Source organism: Falco peregrinus, chromosome 11, assembly GCF_023634155.1.
Source record: "Falco peregrinus isolate bFalPer1 chromosome 11, bFalPer1.pri, whole genome shotgun sequence".
NCBI lineage: Eukaryota > Metazoa > Chordata > Aves > Falconiformes > Falconidae > Falco > Falco peregrinus.
This window is the reverse complement of record NC_073731.1, coordinates 10,361,021-10,369,784: the sequence shown is the minus strand read 5'-3', so window position 1 is coordinate 10,369,784 and position 8,764 is coordinate 10,361,021.

Below are 8,764 nucleotides of genomic sequence, written 5' to 3'. Positions count from 1 at the left end.
ACCATCTCCCACAGCATTCTCCTGGAGAAACTGGCTGCTCGTGGCTTGCATGGGTGTGCACTGGGTTAAAAGCTGGCTGGATGGCTGATCCCAAAGAGCAGTGGTGAATGGAGTTACACCCCGCTGGCGGCCGATCACCAGTGGTGTTCCCCAGGGCCCAGTACTGGGGCCAGTTCTGTTTATCGCTGATGAGGGGATCGAGCGCACCCTCAGCCAGTTCCCAGCTGCCCCCAGGCTGGGGGAGCGCTGACCTGCTGGGGGGCAGGAGGCTCTGCAGGGGGGTCTGGGCAGGCCGGGCCGATGGGGTGAGGTTCCACAGGGCTCAGTGCCGGGCCCTGCCCGAGGGTCACACCAGCCCCCCGCAGCTGCAGGCTGGGGCAGGGGCTGGGAACTGCCCGGCGGGGAAGGGCCTGGGGGCTGGTCAGAGCCGGCTGGGCATGAGCCAGCTGTGTGCCCGGGGGCCGAGGGAGCCACCAGCTCCGGGCTGGTCTGTGTGGCCAGCAGGGCCAGGGCAGTGACCGTCCCCCTGTATGCGTAGATGTGTATGTGCAGCAGTGTGGACAGCAGTGTGGCAGTGACCGTCCCCTCGTACTTATAGATGTGGTGCTTAGGGACATGGCTTACTGGTGGGCTTGGCAGTCTTGGGTTAACATTTGTGCCTGAAGATCTCAGAAGTCTTTTCCAACTTAAATGATTCTATGAAATATTAGGTTCTTGGACTTTAATGGAAGAATGGTAGATGAAACCATACAGACCGATGTACCTATCTGTAACTGTCTATACCCGTCTCAGTTTGGAACTTGGAGTCTAACAATAGTATTTTAACACTGGGTCTTGCATGAAGAAATTAAACCAGAAAATTCATGTTATTTTGAAAGGAAGGACATCTTTAGAGTAAAAACCCAAAGGCAAGTAACTTACACTTTTTTTTTTTTTTTTTTAAAAAAAAAAAAAGAAATTTACCCTCCTTATACTAGCCCATCTCTATTATTCAGGATGCTTCAGTGCTTTTTCTGAAGGTACAAAAGACAGGAAAGTATTAATCTCTACACGGCTGCAAACCTAACTACCAGCTATGGCTCCCTGTGGATTTCTCTCCTCTCTAAGCTCTTGCTTTCAACACTTCAGGTGCAGTTTGCTCAGTTCTGTCCCAATTTCCAAAACTCTGCAGCCCCTCAGCATCCACAGCTCCTCGCCTTACCACAGTATGCCCATACTCCTCCCAAAGCTTATCCCTGCTAGGGACCCTAGCCCCTGCCTGCCCGCTCTGCCTGTCTGCCACCTGCCAGCCAGTGCTGGGAGGCATGCAGTGGGGCTGGCCCCATGCAGCCGTGGGGGCTCCAGCTGCCACGGGGGTTGAGGTGTCCCTGTGTTTCTCTCGCTTTGGACAGTAGCAACGTGACTTGCCCAGGCTTTGGCACCTCTGCCAGGTCTTGCCAAATTTGCCTGAGCCTTGCCTGAACGAAGGCAATGGAGAGCGGGTGAAGGTGCCCTAGTAGTGAGATTGTGTTTAGCCAAATGAAGCGAACCACAAGCAAATCTTGCTCCTCTTGCATGCAACAAAGCATGTCTCTCATTTGGCAGGAAGGGAGATCCCCTTCATATAGTTTTTTGTGATATTGGGAAAGCCTGGGCCACCTAAGCAGGACTTTGTTGTTTCCTTAGACATTTTGTATTTCTTTGCCATGCTCAAATGCTCACTGGCTGTGGCTGCGCTGCTGGGAGCTCCTGCCTGCGCTCACCCTCCCCATAGCTGCTTCCCATTATTTAACTGGTTTTTGGGTGAAAAGCATGCTCAGAGCTTTTGTACCTCCCCCAGGGGATCCTATCTTCCTCTCCTGCTCCATAGCATGGGAAGGGCCCATGACCAAGGTGTCTGCACAAGCCCTGGCTTGCGTGCCTGCCTTGCGTCGTGCCTCGGTCCAGGGCAGTTACACAAGCTTGCCTGCATGCAGCTGTCAGAAAAACCTGAATCTGTGAGTCTTTGTCTGCAAGGCTTGGGAGCTCCAGGCGTCCCATCACTTTTGATCAGCCAGCCAGAGTTGTTTATTCATTCCTTTCTTGCAGAGGGTTATGTCTACGTGGTACTTTTGAAGTGGATGTGAGCTACGTTTGCTCACTTTCCAAGCTGACTGGCAGCATGCAGGTATGGCCAGTAGCATTTCCAGCCCAGCTGAGGAGCTGGGTCGTGGTCACCGTGAAGTCATTTGACCCCTCACTGGAATTCTCCATGTCACCCTCAGTACCTTGTTCCTGTCTCTCAGCTCTCAGGAGTGGCTGGAGGCCACACTGTGGGCCCTCGCATTGCCCTCGTGGTCAGCCACCTTCCAGCAGAGCGGAGCAGCAATGCCCTGCAGCCTGGGAGCACAGCCCCAGTCACCGCTGTGGTCTGGACTGGGGAAGTTGGTCTCAGTGCTGGCTGGGCTCTGTATGTGCAGAGGCTCTGCATCCATGGAAAATCCTTGAAAGTCTGAGTACGTTGCCCACATCTGTATGCAGTCCTGGGTTGATACCACAGTGTCTAGCATGATCACGTAGCTTTCAGGAGCCTCAAGACCCTGCTTTAGCTTTACAGTCACAGCCTGGTCCTTGAAGAGTCCCCTTATACTTAGATTTTGGGCCTGAGACATCTTCAGGGTCAAACTGCCTCAAAGTTTGGCCTGTTTCTCTTTGCATTCTTCACATTAATGTGACTCTGTGGACAGGTGTAATTTCTGTAGGCATTGCTATGTTCTTCTAAAAACTAACAAATCTGCAAACATGATATGCTGAATAATGCCGCCTTTTATGCTACACTTCTAGGGGGGTTAAACTTGTCTGAAATGGTTTAAACCTTTGATACATTGTGTTAGTCTAGGAAGAAAAGGAAATTGGCAGTTATTCATGATTTACTTTAATCCTCTTACCTGTGGTTTTTTCCATTTAACAATTGGGTAGCACAGTTGAAAAAAAAAAATCTTTACTAAAATGTTCACTCCTTTTAAATCGCTGCAGTTCCAAGTCATAAAACTGCAAACTGTAATAAATTTCAGTTCCTCATAGTAAGTGTCACTGTATAGGCTGTAGTGTTAAAAAATGCAAAACAAGCAAATATTCAGCCAGCTAATAGTGCAGAAACTTTGGCTTTAAAAGATAGTAGAAGCAGCAGTCATTTGCACTGATCCAGGCTAAAATGATCCTCTGTTCTTTAAAATTCTTTTTTTTTTTTCCCCCTCACTAACCATCAACAGTCTTCTGATATCCTAAAAGCCTGAAATGTGTTTTCCCTCTTTAATATTACATAAACTGTGTATTCTAAAGGTCAGAATTTATTATTTTATGGATAAGAATTCACCCTCTACCTGTCTTCATAATCTGCCTGATTTCACAGTGCTGGCATATCCGCATCACAAAATACCTTCACCTGAGCTTTGTAGTTATTCTTCAGCTCTGCCTTTTGAATGAAGTCTCAGGAGAGGAACAAGTATATCCTTTTGAGAAGAGCTCCTTAGCACCTCATGAGAAGACTTTTATCTGCTTTTATCTGAGGGATCACGTCTTACAACAGCAAGGACTGAGATGTTCAATTACCTGATGATCAGTTTACTTAATTTCTGACCTGCTTAGTGCTATTGAAGGAGAAGCAGGAAATTCTAAGGCAAATTTCAGAAATGATGAAAGCTGGAAGCCTAACAGGGTATGGGAAATGTACCATATACGCTGTCTGGTATCACTGAGGGTCTGGCTCATTTCAAATCTAAAATACCTATTCCTTTTTATGGGCACACCCAAGCACGGCAGGGGACTGCAGAGGAGGTTGCCTTCAAAACTCAGAGCTAGCTGGAGCTGTGCCTGGGATGTATTGCCTAAGGTTCAGCTGGAAGGCAGTACCAGAAGATTGTGTGTTCAGTTCAAAGGGAATCCCTGCTGCTTTCAGCCCATCATCAATATCATGAAGTCTTTGGGAATGACAAATGCTATTTCTTTCAACATTATTTTGACAGACAGAAAATTATTCTAGGATGTAAACAGCCTGTTTGTTGACTAAAGTATATATCTTAACCCTGTCTCCTTGTTCCAATGGCCTGTGGTTACTGCAGAATTTCAATGAGGAATAGACATTTTAAATTTGGGTTTCTTCTGCTCCATGACACTGTTATTGTTGTCTTACAAAACAGCAAAAGTGGATGGGACCCAGGGGTGCCCTGTCAGAGGAAGAAGCTGCAAAGTCATAAATAAGGTGCAGAGCCAGGCTGCTGGCGAGGCCAGCTACCCTAGCTTCTTTGTCACTGAGAAGATTCTTTGAGGACTAGAAGTGTCATCGGGGTTTACTACTATCAGATAGAAAATACCTGAGGACCTAGTCTGTTGTGTCATGCAGCCTGAAGCAAGTCAGAAATCCCTTCAGGAGGTGGATACTTTCAGAACCTTTTCTCTTTTTACATGAATTTTTGTTCCTTTGTGAGCTGCAGTCCTCGGTTGTGTTTAAGCAGAGGACAGGTATGTTACATGGTGGGCTCTGCAGTGTTAGTGCCCAGCTTCCCCTGCCAACCTCGGCTTCCCCTTCCCCAGCCCCATTGCCTTAGGAACCAGGATATGGGGAAGAGCGTGGTGCTACTGGACATAGGATTTTAGATCATTCCTGAAATCACAATTAAGGTACGGTCTTTGAAACCATGCATGACCCATAGATCATCTCATCGCCTTGAATTTAGAATGAATACCAAAAGCAGGATGCACTAAAAGCTTGAATTTAATTAACATCTCTCTCATAAAACAAACAAACAAACAAAAAAACCCCGAACAAACAAACAAAAAAAACCCCACCAAAAACAAACTAGGCAGGCTACTGAAGTTCATTGCATCTGTGCTTCAACTTCCTATCAACTGATAGATCCAAGGAAAACTTGAATTTATTGCAGAATAAATATAGCTATTGGGAAGAAACCATATGTTATTATGTTGGTTAAAGCTTAGTACCCAGTCCTTATACCACCACAACAAAATGTTTTTTAAATTTGCTCTCCACTCAAATTCCAGAGGCAGGTGCAACTAAGAGAAGCATGGGACTTTTCTTTAATTAGCAGAGTAATTAGGGATATGGGACTTATGAGTCATATCAATTATAAACATACAAGAACATTAATTAATACTAAACTAATTGAGACATTCTGGAAGGATACAAATGAAGGTTGTTGAAATACCTAGCAGAGATCAAGATCTCAATTTAAAAGATATTGAAATAGTCAAAAGACATGACTTTGGAGAAGGTAGAACCCCTGTGCATTTTCAAGTGACCCAATTTCAATAACCTTTGTTCACAAAAGCCTGTCATTAGCACCACCTTCTGCAGAAAGAGGCAGGGAGAGCTCTGAGTAGTCTAAAATTGGACAGAGGAAGAAATGTATGAATAAAATGGATAGAAACTTTTTGAGCCCAGCTCCTCAGGCTAAGCGTCCAAACCTGCTTGCTCCTTACTGTGTCACGTTCTTGTTTTGTATTTAATGAAGATGCATTGTATTAACATACATAATGCAATGTGCAATTCTTCATGGAAAACCAAGCAGGAACCAATCTGAAATAGTTTCCATACAATTTGGCAATGCTTTATTTTCATTACTTAAAACTGTTTTGCATTTGTTCCTCTTGGGCAAAACATTGTTTTGACTGCATAACTGCTAAGCGTTCATCAGTAATAAAATAAACAGCACAGGTGATTGAATGCATTTATCTTACAATAAGGGATAAAATTTTGCATTTATGAAGAAAGGTTGCCTTTCTCTTCCTGCCTTGGGTTAAATGAAGTTACATTCTCCTGCAGTGCAGCAGTGCAGTTAGAATGCTATTCTACATGTGGTACTGAGGGCTGATTCAAACATGCTCTCCTACCCTACCTGCTCTGGCTGCTGACCACGATACCAAAACAACCTCCCACTCGGTCACATTTACCCTGTTGTTCCTTGCCCCTCAAGCAGATTAAAAAGGTTTTTTTGACAGTACTTGCTCATCAAAATGCCCACTGACTCCAACGGGTGCTTTTTGTTTACACAAAGAATTTGAGGTCAGGCCAGAGAGCTACAGCATCCTGAAACACTATTAACAGAGTACTGTAATTGGTGAAAGAACACATGCCATTCGACTTTGTAAAGTACGACAACAAATTGTCAAGCAAAATGGGCCAAAACCATTTATTTTTTTTAATGGAGTGGTGAAAACAGGAATTTTGTAGCTTAGTGATTAGTTACGTAAATTAGAATTGCAAAGGTTCTCCCTCGTGCTTTCAAAGTACAGTGCCATTTTAACTGTGCCCCTTCTGTCTTCTACGTGTTTCTTTGCTTTGTCAGGAAAGGTAACATCATTGAAAGTCAACACGTTGCAGCTTCTTAGTACTCAAGGAAAGGAAAAAATTAGGGTCCCTTAGTTTTTTCCTGATGCAATTCAGAAGTTGATGTTGCATCAGATGGTGCTGTAAGAAAGCCAAGAAACACGGCAACAATACGAAACGGGCACAGTTTGCAATAGTTCTAGTGGCTTTCTGACATGTGTAGTCATGTGAAAATCTTACCTAATTATGGGCTGACTCCCTGGGGGATATTTGGTCAGTGGTGCCAATCAGGTAGGAACTAAGTAAGTGTGAATGTTTTTGAGAGCTTGCAAAAACTTTGAGTGTTTTGTTCAGAGGCCACAGCGTTAATTAGATTTCATGGCAATACCTGTATTATTGAACTCGATGATCGTAGAGGTCTTTTCCAAACCAAATGAATCTGTGGTTCTCGTGTGAATTTGCAAAGTATTAACAGTGGCTTGCATAATCTGGATGAAAACACCTAAACCAAACCTGTCTGAGATAGAAAATATGCACATGGTATAAACCGGGCAGAAAGATTGAGCATAAAATAACACTGTCAGGTACTTCATAAATAATCCTTGGTCTCTCATGTGTTTGCTTGCAATGTATTTACTCCTACTAAGTTTGGTTCCTGAGGGTGCATTAAAGGCAAGGAAGGGAGAATATTCTATAGAGTGGGTACCTGCTAGAAAAAAAATCACATGAAATAAAAATGGCTATGTCTGAACGTAACCATGATAAAGGGCCTTGAGAAAGTTGTGTGATGCCATACAGCTCCAGCTCTGGAGAACACCAAGCAGTCATTGAAGAGCAATCCTATTACATGGCTATAGCACCCAATCTCTCCCTGTGCAGTCCTATGTATGACCGAAGGGAACTTGGAAAAGGTAATAATGACTTTTCCAACTTATTTTTTTTCCTGGGGGAGAATGGAAACACTGCCAGGCAGGCTGGCTCTTGTGTGCCAGTCACATGGAGTGGGGAAATGGCACCCAGCTGGGCACTTGCAGAGACTGCAAGCTCTGTTCTTGTGCTGGAAGGCAACCATATTTACCTTGCCCACAGTAACGTTACAGCAATGTAAACCATGTGGGAATGTAGCCCAGAATTGTTTCATTCCAGAGGTTTGAGCTCTGGCTTTTTTAGTGGGCTTTCCCTGCAAGAAATTTAGCAGGTAACTTTAGTCCAAAACCTTTATCCAGATGCAGGGGAGCTAAATGTGCATGTGTGCATATGTGTGCAATCAAGATTATTCACAGATTATTAAAGGTAACTTTTAAAATTTTTTATTTAAATGGTAAACTTCATTAAATCCTGGGTGTGGTTTCTCTAAGAACTAGGTGACCAACCACATTAATAGTCTCTGGGGACGTCTTCAGAGCACAGCGTAGCTGGAGATTTATTTGTGCAGAATATTCCACCCACATCTGCAAATCAAAAACACATTTGCAAAATCTGAAGTGAGAGTAATTCATTATTTGAAAAACGGGCTAAATCTTTAAGATTATTTATTTGTAACTTGAAATTAAATCTGCTGTAGATGGTATTAATTTAACATGGATGAAATTATTGATTTAAATATCAAGAAAAAAAATCAAGTCAGATAAACTGCTTCATTGCTCTGGAGGAGAGAAAGGTGAAGCTGAATATTGTTAAAGTGATTTTTCTTTTTAAAGATGCATTAGTCTGCACTAGGTGCTCTCTAAGTTTGTGGAAAACCACTTTACAGGTGGGACAACAGACCGTAGGCTGCAAAGTGAAATGGGTCTGAGCTGGGCAGCAGCCTGCCCCTGGCACAGAGAGCACTGGGCTCCCAGGTCCCAGGCTGACACCCGTGGAGGGGCACGTGGCTAGAAGAACCTCTGCATCCCCTGTCTCCTTATCCATCAGCAATTTCTGTAAGGAACACCCATGACTGAAATCTTCACAGGCCTGCTGGGGGAAGCACTGTGGGTCACCAGTGACCTGACTGCAGGGCTATCTGGTGTACAGCATGTCTATTACTTCAGTCGTGTTTTTAAAAGGAAACTGGTATTCAGAGGGGCCTTTCTTTTTCGGGTGTTCACTCCGTCAAAGTCAGGACATCACAAGCAAAAGTTGGCATGTGAAAGCTACTGTCTTAAAATCAGACAGCAAGAATTGCTTCAAGTCAGTTGTGGATAATTCTCAACCTCACTGCTCTGTTTTATTTCCAAGCACAGGTACTTACTGACCCCAAAGGCAGTGCCAGAAATCACAAGTCCATATTCCTGTGTAGTTCTCAAATATTTCCCATTGTGAGCTACCTTTTCATTCCAGTGAGAATTACATGACTAAATCCTAAGCAGTTGCATTTCTATCAAAATGTTTTTTGTATCTTTTAAATGTTGCCAGGTTGGCGAAATCTGGGACTGGTGGGACAAATGTATGCCTTGAAAAGAATAAACATGGTTTTGG